At 39.9% G+C, this 12,289-nt stretch overlaps 1 long non-coding RNA gene across 1 annotated transcript; it reads right to left on the reverse strand.

The window, feature by feature from the left end:
- Positions 1 to 525: 525 nt before the first annotated feature.
- Positions 526 to 9,910, reverse strand: LOC311112321. The gene is made up of 4 exons (XR_014610860.1): positions 9,840 to 9,910; positions 3,351 to 3,491; positions 709 to 831; positions 526 to 619 (listed from the first exon to the last, which is right to left on the reverse strand). It is a non-coding gene; the product is annotated as an uncharacterized lncRNA (long non-coding RNA).
- Positions 9,911 to 12,289: the final 2,379 nt, after the last annotated feature.

A 12,289-nucleotide genomic window follows, 5' to 3' on the forward strand; every position in this document is an offset into this window, starting at 1 on the left:
AAATTGTTGTGAAATGTATTGCAATATTCTAACACATGAACTGTTATCTAGATTTACCACAGGCCTCCCCTTTGAAAAAAATAGGGGGAACCATTGACTGGTCACTCTTCATTGATAGACAACATGGGGTTTATATTGAGATGAGCCAACACCTTGAAATTAAGCTTAAAATTGGAGCCTGATAGTGGGAATGCACCGCAGCAGGAATACCTCACGTGCAAAATTCTAAATAAGGGAAACTCTTCCTTTAATGAGGTGCTTCACTTCCCAATTCTATCTTCTAAGTTTAACAGTTGGCTTTCTCTACTAAATTCTCATATTAATAATGAATAATGAACATTCACAACAATATAAGGTAGAAATTGTTTCCATACAGAGCAACTATACTCTGCTATTTTCCACTGCTCTTAGACAATATATAATTAAATATAACATAGAAGCAACCACTATAAATTAACTAATGTTGACATCCAATTGAATTAAAGGCCGTCAATAAAATGTGTAATCTTACTCTTGTTTTAAGTCTCCCTCCTTGAAAGAAAGAGGGGTTGTCATTGACTCATCACTCTTCATGGACAGATAACTAGGGGTTGGTGACACTGGTCTCTCCTGATGGACCCTGCAGTAAGACAGTCCCACAATTCAATCAAACACTAGAAATATAAATGTAATCACTGTATGTGTTGAAATGTAGGCTAGTTGGTTTACCCTTTATCCCTGATTTGATCTCCATCATCACTTGGGCATACGCTTGAATTCTCTGACTGTTCACTCTGGTCATTCATAGAAATATGACTAGCTGCAAGTGGCTGTGGACCCTTCAAATGATCCCTGTGAACATGGAAAGATGCTTAATGTAACAGAAAAGGTCCTGTCCCTGTCCCTTACTGGGCATGTACGCAGGACCTTCTGCAAAACAATAACTTCACAGTCACAAAGCAGCATTACCCATCACTCCACAACAGCCATGGCTCTTACAGAGCAAGGGAAACAACTACAGTGGTGAAAAATAGTGAAGGTTTATTATATTGCCATGTATACAAGGGGATCCATAATATAAAGATGTTACAACAGAGACATAAACGTTTTTTTTTATCAGAATCAAAGAGATAATGAAAAAAATGAAAAATTATTGGGAAAATAACAAAAGAGACAAAGAAGTGTTCTTATGACAGTTGTTATAATGTTATAACAATGCTGCATAACACTACATAAAAGCATTTATGAAAGAGCATAGTTTAGTGCAGGGGTTCTTATACTTTTTCAGCCCGAGACTCAAATGAGAAATGTACCATTATCCCGTGACCCAAATCTTCCTCCAACGACCCAAATTAAGAAGAAATTGTGTGAGATTATAGATGTATTCTCATAACTCGCGAACCACCTCTAACATGCCCAGGGACCACTTTGGGTCCCAACCCATAGTTTAAGAAACCCTGGTTTAGAATGCTTATAAATACTCATGTATTTATAAGAGAAATAATATGTATTGATAATAAAAGAGCACTCAGTTGAGAGTGTTTATAAATATTCATAAGCAAATTATGAATTTATAAGAGAAAGAGCATATCTATAAGAGAAAGAGCAAGGGAAACAACTGCAGAGGTATTTTCTTCAGAGACAAAGTACTGTTATAATGAAAGTTGTTGTATGGTTGTTATAATGTTTTAGAACACTACATAAAAGCCTTTATGAAAGAGCATTAACGTAAACATAATATGGCATTATGACTCTTTATAAAACGGGTGGGTCTAATCCTGAATGCTGATTGGTTAAAACCGCATTCCAGCCAGTGTCTATTCCAGAAGTTACCACCGGCTAAATCTATGACGTTAAAATGCCTATTTACTCTGTTCCATCTGACTACACAATCCACTGTCTCATAAAACCAGTCAGGCAACTCAAAAACTTGATCTCCACTATAAAAAGCCTCTAGACATTATCTCACTATTTCTTTTAGACTAACATTTAGTTTTCAACTGCTGAGATTTGTATAAACCTTGCTGTCTGTCTCTCCGACATTTGCAACATTGTTTCAATATTCAAATTCGATCTCCAGCTGTCCCATAGTAATGAACGGGTCGGGAGTCGGGACGAGACAGAGAGGCAGGCAGCGTTTCTCAGCCAGTCGAAATCATGAATCAGCTGGCATCATTTTTATGGATACATTTAAAAAAAAGGTCCATTCAAAAAAGGTCAAACGAAACAAAGTGCTGCTAGTTTGCAGTCTTTCCAGCTTCAGTTTGAAGTGATTGTGTTACTGTAGCTGTGTTGTTGACGGGTGACGGGTGAGCACATTTTCTATGCCAGGTGAAATTGCGCCTCCTTAGCTAATTGTTTTGGATATATCCAAATAAATGTCACTAGAAAACAGCTTAAACAAATGCAAATGCGGCTACTTTGCTGTTATTCTGGCTGCACTTTTTGACGGGACTGTCAATTAGCCGTAGTTGGCTGGCTAGCAACAAGGGATAAGAATGTTGCCAGCCAGTATGGCAATGGAACATTTAGAACGAACGACTGGATCGCGTCCACAGATACAGAACAAAAATACTGAACGACTGGGTCGCGTCTATGGCAACCGAACCGATAGAACGAACGACCAGCCGGTTTGGGTAGCAAACCTAGATTTGTGTCGGGAATATATCTTGTGGAGGGATGAAATAGTATGAATAAATACCTGTACTTAGTGGCTGTGCTACCTGTGTTCAGGACACCTTTTCTCATGCCCTAAACTAGTGCTAGGCCAAAAACCAAAAGGTGCACACATGGGGGGCCTCAGGATTGAGTTTGGGAAACCCTGCCGTAAACAACCTTACGGTCTGTGCATGTGTTACTTTACGCAACAACAAAAAACATTAAGCAGCTGCTGCTCCTCCGCTGTCAAAAAATGTCAAAAGCACACTTGAAATAAATGTAAACTATTTACTGGAATGTTCATTAAAATCACATCTGATTTTTTATTTCAGTTGTTCAGAAATGTGAGGCAGAGATTGACTGTACAAAATGTAGTTAAAATGGGGGTTATAAAAAAGGTGAGTGGTCTAAAGTCACAAACTTGACGGAAGGGGACAAAGCAGTGCAGGGGAGCAAAAACGTTGTTTAGTGCACGGGAAAGGTGACCTGGGGGAATGAAAACTAACATAACCTATCCGTAGGTAACAGGGTATACAGTATGTCTATTCTAAGCACTGGAAATCTTGATTCTGTGATCTTGATTCTTTGATCAATGATTCAAGCCGGATGGATATTCTCCTGGATTGTAAAATAGGGTATTACAGAATCAAGATAATTTGAATACAGATTAATGGGGAAAACTGGGGATTGGACACACACAGACAGACACACACCTCTTAATATCAGGCTCCATGGTCACATCAAGACCCTGGTTTAGACACACATCCTTATGTCTTTCCTTAGGGATGGCACCACTCCTAGCACCCTGCTGTGGATAGCTCATTTTAAAAGAGTAGAGGACTAGTCATATCAATCTGTAAAATAAACAACAACAAAAAACAAGTTTATACCAGATATTGACTTTTTACAAACAAAACGCATAGGTAAAAGCATGACACAAATAAAACAAATCAAGATATTCGGCCAGGTTGCTGCCTGTATGGCAACCTCACTGGCACAGACGTCAATTCAACGTGTAGGCCTATCCCACGTTGGTTCAACGTAATTTCATTAAAATGACGTGGAAAGAACATTGATTCAACCAGTTTGCCCCCAGTGGGGGATCCCTCCTGTTTCATTACAATCATTTGAATGCAAGTTTTGGCTTGTGTACTTGTAAGGGTGCATCATAATCATGTGCTTTTATGAAATTATATTCACAATGTGATATACAGATGTACCGCAGAAAATGCTGATGAGCTTCGTGATTTACATAAATTCACACAAAAAACACACTAACACACGGTTATATTAACAGTTTTGTAATTTTCATTTAGCCTACTTTTGGCCAGCTAATAACCTAACCACTGACCAAGCAACATATGGACTAAACGTTCAAATCCTGTTGCTGCAGGATTATTTAGCTGTGAGAATATAGGTCAAATTGAGATCCTACACCTGTAGGCCTACCTTGGTCTATACTACTCTGAGAGGCGTGCACAGCAGCAAAAATGACAAACCTGGAACGAACATTAAGCTAGCCAAGACCAACAACACAAACAGACTATACAGCTACAACCCAGATAGCAAAACATGTCCCCCTGCTTGCTATTTCCCACTGTCGCTACAACCAAGGCTTGCGAAAGTATTCACCCCCCTTGGCATTTTTCCTATTTTGTTGCCTTACAACCTGGAATTTAAATTGATTTTTGGGGGGTTTGTATCATTTGATTTACACAACATGCCTACCACATTGAATATGCAAAATATATTTTATTGTGAAACAAACAAGAAATAAGACAAAAAAACAGAAAACTTGAGCGTGCATAACTATTCACCCCCCAAAGTCAATACTTTGTAGAGCCACCTTTTGCAGCAATTACAGCTGCAAGTCTCTTGGGGTATGTCTCTATAAGCTTGGCACATCTAGCCACTGGGATTTTTGCCCATTCTTCAAGGCAAAACTGCTCCAGCTCCTTCAAGTTGTATGGGTTCCGCTGGTGTACAGCAATCTTTAAGTCATACCACAGATTCTCAATTGGATTGAGGTCTGGGCTTTGACTAGGCCATTCCAAGACATGTAAATGTTTCCCCTTAAACCACTCAAGTGTTGCTTTAGCAGTATGCTTTGGGTCATTGTCCTCCTGGAAGTTGAACCTCCGTCCCAGTCTCAAATCTCTGGAAGACTGAAACAGGTTTCCCTCAAGAATTTCACTGTATTTAGCGCTATCCATCATTCCTTCAATTCTGACCAGTTTCCCAGTCCCTGCCGATGAAAAACATCCCCACGGGATGATGCTGCCACCACCATGCTTCACTGTGGGGATGGTGTTCTCGGGGTGATGAGAGGTGTTGGGTTTGCGCCAGACATAGCGTTTTCCTTGATGGCCAAAAAGCTCAATTTTAGTCTCATCTGACCAGAGTACCTTCTTCCATATGTTTGGGGAGTCTCCCACCTGTCTTTGGGCGAACACTAAACGTGTTTGCTTATTTTTTTCTTTAAGCAATGGCTTTTTTCTGGCCACTCTTCCGTAAAGCCCAGCTCTGTGGAGTGTACGGCTTAAAGTGGTCCTATAGACAGATAGTCCAATCTCCGCTGTGGAGCTTTGTAGCTCCTTCAGGGTTAATCTTTGGTGTCTTTGTTGCCTTTCTGATTAATGCTCTCCTTGTCTGGTCTGTGAGTTTTGGTGGGCGGCCCTCTCTTGGCAGGTTTGTTGTGGTGCCATATTCTTTCCATTTTCAATAATGGATTTAATGATGCTCCATGGGATGTTCAAAGTTTCTAATATTTTTTTAGAACCCAACCCTGATCTGTACTTCTTCACAACTTTGTCCCTGACCTGTTTGGAGAGCTCCTTGAGCTTCATGGCGCCACTTGCTTGGTGGTGCCCCTTGCTTAGTGGTGTTGCAGACTCTGGGGCTTTTCAGAACAGGTGTGTATATATACTGAGATCATGTGACACTTAGATTGCACACAGGTGGACTTTATTTAACTAATTATGTGACTTCTGAAGGTAATTGGTTGCACCAGATCTTATTTAGGGCCTTCATAGCAAAGGGGGTGAATACATATGCACGCACCACTTTTCCGTTATTTATTTTGTATACTTTTTTGAAAGCAGTTATTTTTTTCATTTCACTTCACCAATTTTGACTATTTTGTGTATGTCCATTACATGAAATCCAAATAAAAATCCATTTAAATTACAGGTTGTAATGCAACAAAATAGGAAAAACGCCAAGGGAGATGAATACTTTTGCAAGGCACTGTATTCCTACTGCCAGCGGGCGAGTGGAGTTTGCCGCTCAAGACGTGATTTGCATCTCTGGCGGGTAGCTCCCATTCAGAAAAATTCACACTACTTACGGTAGCTTGCCACACCTCTTAAACCATCACAAAATAAGCCGGAAAGCCCAATGTCATCAACAGGAAGTTAGTAACCATCCTCCCTCGTACGTGGTAGTAGCTATAGAAAAATAGTGACGGTAGACTTTTGGAACTAAAGAACAGTTTAATTGTTTGTATTTATCACCACTGAACATTTTGAAATACTGAATATACACTAGTATCAAACTTTTAGTCAAAAGATAGATGGAGCACCAAATACGCCGGCCTGGATTTTGAATCATGGAGAGCGAATCCATTGGTCCTTGAGCAAAAACCCCACCCATGGATTGACCATGCGCCCAGATGCACAATGCTCTTTTCTCTCCAGAATGCGCTCTCTCCAGCCAATTTGTGCACATTCATTGTTTCATAACTTCATTGTGTGAATTGTTTGCGTTTGATTGTTAGTGTATATCAATTCCCCATTACATATACCACCAGTACATTTACCGTTAATTCCTATAATTTCTAATCTTCAATGTTTGTTACTTTGGTTACAGTAATTTCTGTTAATGCATTCAATATTATTATTCCAGTCTTCCCGTTATCATTGTCTGCGAGAAACAAGTTTTGGTTTATTTCATTCCATTTACAAGTTTTGTCAATTTAGTCATTCTCTTTTGTTTGGAGCGCTCCTGTCAATGTTGAGTAAGGACGCACACGCGAAGAAGTAGGCTAGGCTACCTGGCCTGCGCGCAAATGTAGGCATATAAATATACCCATTTGGGCATCTGATAGTATTTCTGATTGGCTTAACACACGACCACTACTGAGCTGTGGAGCTTCTCAAAGTAATGTTTTCTTCACCTCAAACAGCAAGCAAACAAAGTCTGTTTTTATATCCATTGCAAATTACAATAGTTCCTCAATGTACTTTTAAAATCTTTCCAGCTCTCTCCCTTTCGATAACCTCTCAGCATGAAAGTGAAAAATGTCAGGCTCTGATCCAGTGGAAACGTCATAAAATAGGCCTATACCTGATTACGTCTTATCAGTGCTTGACTTGGACTGAAATACTGTAGGTTCCGGTACTCATTTTAGGTACTGGTACTGTTTATATTTAGGTGCAGGAGCTCCACAATAATTTTGAGCAAATATATTCTATAAGAGGAACAGGAGCTAAAGCAGTAGAAAATGTGAGGTGCCGGTACTCAGCTCTGGTGAGCTCCTGCCCAAGTCAAGCACTGCTTCTTATCCCTTGTGCAAATAGCCTACAGCTGTATCTGTCCCGAGCTCACTGGTTTGTGAAACTCTTGAGGTCCCAGAATATTTTATACAATGTTGCAAGTTCGCTAGTGCAAGCTTCTGGCCAGACCCAAGTTAATAGTTGATACAATGTTTCAAGTTCGTTGCAGACAGGCCATGTGTAGTCAATGTGATTTATAGGATATGTATTTTTATCAGGATATTTTCTACCTGCAGGCTGCAATGTTTTTATTTGTTGGCTTTATGTAGGCTATTTTTACATAGTTGGCAATGGCAATAGAACTTACTTTTTAGGTTAGTATCATATGACATTATTATAAATTAAATTAAACTGTTTCACGAAAATGTGCATATGAAAACCATAACTGGCAGGCAGATCGGTAGAAATGGTAAGATAAATTGGCATTCCACATTAGAAAGGTTGTAGCCTATTACCGGCAACTTCAGGAGAGTAATGTCAGAATCTGCAAAAGCCAGCAGGAGCGGGAGGAGAATAGTTGGGTCAGGTGACGTTTTTTTTCCGCCCGGTTAGCTAGATCTCTGGCGCTCTCTTGAGGCATTTTGTTTTATTTCATCAAACATTAAGCTTAAAGCATCAGACAAGCTCATTGCATATTGTTGATTTTATTAAAACACATAGGGTGTGTCTATATATGGAAAAATACACTTTCGACCAATTGATTGGTTGAAAGAACAGACGATCAGCCCTACACATTAAGCTAGCAAAGTAAACTCAACGATTAAGTACATGCTAACTTAGCTGGTGTTTTCCACTGCATTATTTTTAGGACAATAACGTTAACGCAAGTTGCTAACGTTAGTGTGGCAGTAATGTTAGCTTGCTAGCTAGCAGCTTGTGTGGCGTTGATAGCCTAACGTTAGCTAGCTAGCTAATGTTAGTTGCAAAACGGTTTCGTTGTGTTGTTAAATTGGCTAGCTTACTATCTTCTTGTGTCCTAGCTAGCGGTGTTACTTACCTACCTAGTTTGCTAACGTTAGATGCTAGCTAACAACATTAACTCTGCTGTTGCTAAAAACGATGTCGGTGCTGGTAACTTTATAGGGCGTTCACTCACTGCTCTAGTAGAACGTATTGATATATGGGTGAATTCAAGACGGTGCTACTAAATTAATGTTTGAGCTGTTGCCAAAGAATTAAATGTTAATTTCTCTACCATAAACTGCAGACAGTATGGCTTCGTGTGGGCGAGCGATTTGCTGATGTCAACGTTTTGAACAGAGTGCCCCATGGTGGCGGTGGGGTTATGGTATGGGCAGGCATAAGCTACGGACAACGAACACAATTGCATTTTATCGATGGCAATTTGAATGCACAGAAATACCATGGCGAAATCCTGAGGCCCATTTTTTTTTAAAGGTCACTGTGACCAACAGATTAATATCTGTATTCCCAGTCATGTGAATTCCATAGATTAGGACCTAATGAATGTATTTAAAATTGACTGATTTCCTCCTATCAAATCAAATGTAATCAAATTATATTTGTCACATACATGTGTTTAGCAGATGTTATTGCGGGTGTAGCGAAATGCTTGTTGAACTGTAACTCACTAAAATCTTTGAAATTGTTGCATGTTGCGTTTATATTTTTGTTTAGTATGATTGCCTTACACTCAATAACTGGTTGTGCCACCTTTAACCAAATGCTTCCTGTAGTTGTTGATCAGTCTCGCACAACGCTGTGGAGGAATTTTGGCCCACCCTTGCTTGCAGAACTGCTTTAACTCAGCGACATTTGTGGGTTTTCAAGCATGAACTGCTCGTTTCAACTCCTGCAACAACATCTCAATTGGGATTAGGTCTGGACTTCGACTAGGGACTGGAGGGACGCCGGTCTCGGGGATTGCTCGTTGCTAACTGGGAAGTAGTGAGTGGCGTTACAAACGGTGTTTTCCACACACATAGCTACTTGGACACCAGGCCCCCGCATTTCACAGTCTCCCACGCATAATAGACTAAAGCCGCAGGCTCTATTTCCCTACATGGGAGCATAACAAAAATCGACAAAGTTGGCTCTATTACACTGGGGGTCAATGGGAAATAATGTTTTCTCCCCCTAATTTGTGGGCGCGGTCCAGTGAAATTCCGTATTATTAGTTCACGGGGCTATATGCGTTCTCTTTAAAATAATGCAAGATGTCACCTTCCACGTCTTTCATTATTTTCAATAGAACGCACAGCCCCTCGTTGATTAACCCTTACTTGAACGTCGACTCGGACTATATCCCGGGCCTCCAACCGTAGCTTGAAATCCAGACCTGTTTAAAGCAAACATTCCAAACATTCCGTGTGCTGTACTCAAACAGAGCTAAATAGCCTCAATTTTGAACAAGTAAAGACTTCTGACTTCTATAAACATTTCAATTCTGTCCATTATGTGATGTAGGCTAAGCAGGATACATATTACTTTTTAAACCATTTTCGTGAATTTCCTTGTGCGCAATCCGCCATGCGAGATGGGCTGGCTATTTGATTAGTTGAAATTACCTGGGGATTTGCATTGACATTATTAGTCCTGAAGTTCTGCTTAGTCGAATAAAAATGTCCTCCCGGTCATTAAAAATATCTTACACTTATCATAAAGAATGTATTTTAAAAAACAACTTACCATTTCCCTGCTGCATTTTGAGTAGCAGATTATTACACGGTAAACAACGCAGCAAAAAAGGGGTGGAAAAGGTTGGTCAGATTTACATTCAATTTCATTTTTGACGCCATATCAGGCAGGGTTGCCAGGTTGTGCGAAACAATTGCTGAATGAACAACAAGAAATCAACAAAAAGGCCTGAAATGCACCCTGGCAATCATGAGTTGGCAAATTTTTTACAATGAACCCTTTTCCATAACGTTATCGAGCCAATTAAGAAGGAATATCGACGTATGTTAACGAACTTTGACGACGTAATAAATTAATTTGAATATATTGCAAGACAAGAGAAAATATAATTATGCTTTATTAAACTCGATATATCAGGATGTCGATTTAACTGCTTTGACTCCTATGATTAAGCAATAACGCATGAGGGGATATGGTAGGCCAATATACCACGGGCTGTTCTTACGCATAACGCAACGTGGAGTGTCTGGATACAGCCTTTAGTCATGGTATATCCGCCATATATCACAAACCAGATGTTAAGAATACAAACAGTTATAAATGTTCCATTAGCAAGATTGACTTGTCATTTCAACAGGCATAGGCTACAGACTACAATCTGGGTTTATGATTGTAATTCAACTGTGCCATGCTTTGCTTAGATAGATGCAGGTAGCCTATAGCCCCTGATAGGCCTACATCTGATTTCAGATAGTCTACAGTAGCCTAGGCAAGATGTAGACACAATGTAAACTGAACGATTTAGCAGCTTGCTTAGTTCAAATGAACAGAAATGTATTCAACATGAATAGCTTGGCGATTTCGAGGTAAGAAGTGCTTGTGTTTCCCAATAGTCTGCTGGAATAGGCTACTGAGGATGGGGTTTTAATTTCAATCACTGAATTAAATATTAATAATATGTATATGAACCGAATAAGCTTGTCAAGAACACCCAGTGTTTATTATTATCATTATTATTATTATTACCTGTAGCCTAATCTGACTGACTGTTACCGTCAATCTAATGTTTTCTAACAACTGATCGGCAATTGCATAGAGCTTTGATAACTTCCAATTTAATTAACTAAACATGGCCATTAATAAATAATTGCATAATAACACAAGGCTAAAACAACAATACACTGAAGTGATATGCTATTTATTAAATTGTATAGTTTGCCAGCTCCGGGTAGGCTACACAAGTGCCACGCAAATTGATTTCCAATGACTACAGTGATAGAGTAATTTCAACATACAGTTCATTCGGAAAGTATTCAGACCCCTTGACTTTTTCCACATTTTGTTACATTACAACCTTATTCTAAAATGGATACAATGTCCAACCTGCCTCACAACTGCAAAGCACATGTATGGCGTTGTGTGGGCGAGTGGTTTGCTGATGTCAAAGTTGTGAACAGAGTGCCCCATGGTGGCGGTGAAGTTATGGTATGGGCAGGCATAAGCTATGGACAACAAACACAATTGCATTTTATCAAAGGCAATTTGAATGCGCAGAGATACTGTGACGAGATCCTGAGAACCATTGTCGTGCCATTCATCCGCTGCCATCACCTCATGTTTCAGCATAATAACCCACGGCCCCATGTCGCAAGGACATGTACACAATTCCTTGAAGGTGAAAATGTCCCAGTTATTCCATGGTCTGCATACTCACCAGACATGTCACCCATTGAGCATGTTTGGGATGCTCTGGATCGACGTGTATGACAACGTGTTCCAGTTCCCGCCAATATCCAGAAACTTTGCACAGTCATTGAAGAGGAGTGGGACAACATTCCACAGGCCACAATCAACAGCCTGATCAACTCTATGTGAAGGATATGTGTCACGCTGCATGAGGCAAATGGTGGTCACACCAGATACTGACTGGTTTTCTGATCAATGACCCTACCTTTTTATTTAAAGGTATCTGTGACCAACAGATGCATATCTCTATTCCCAGTTATGTGAAATCCATAGATTAGGGCCTAATTTATTTATTTAAAATGGCTGATTTCCTTATATGAACTGTAACTCAGTAAAATCTTAGAAATTGTTGCATGTTGCATTTATGGTTTTGTTCAGTATAACCAACCTGTGTCTTTTGTGTGATGACAAGACTGGTATGTTGGCCCTCTGAGCTAAAGCCTAGGCATTAGCCTTAGACACACCTCTTCAGATCTCAGGCAAGGTTACTAATCACATAAGTGTGGTTTACTGAACCACGTTAGTTTCACATACCCTGGTGCAACATACTTGTTCATCGTCCCTGACACTACTGAATCACGAACACCTACACTATATCTAGTCTTTTTAAAAATAGTTTTCCTTTATGTATTGTTTTTATCAGGTGTGGATCAATGGTTTCAACCTGTGCCGGTACTGGCAGTATGTGCCCGGTATTATCCTGAGCACGGCTGCCCCAACAACGTGACGGTCCTGGAGCTGGAGGGGGACCCATG

The sequence above is a fragment of the Coregonus lavaretus genome (assembly GCF_964263955.1).
Source record: "Coregonus lavaretus genome assembly, chromosome: 38".
Classification (NCBI taxonomy): Eukaryota; Metazoa; Chordata; class Actinopteri; order Salmoniformes; family Salmonidae; genus Coregonus; species Coregonus lavaretus.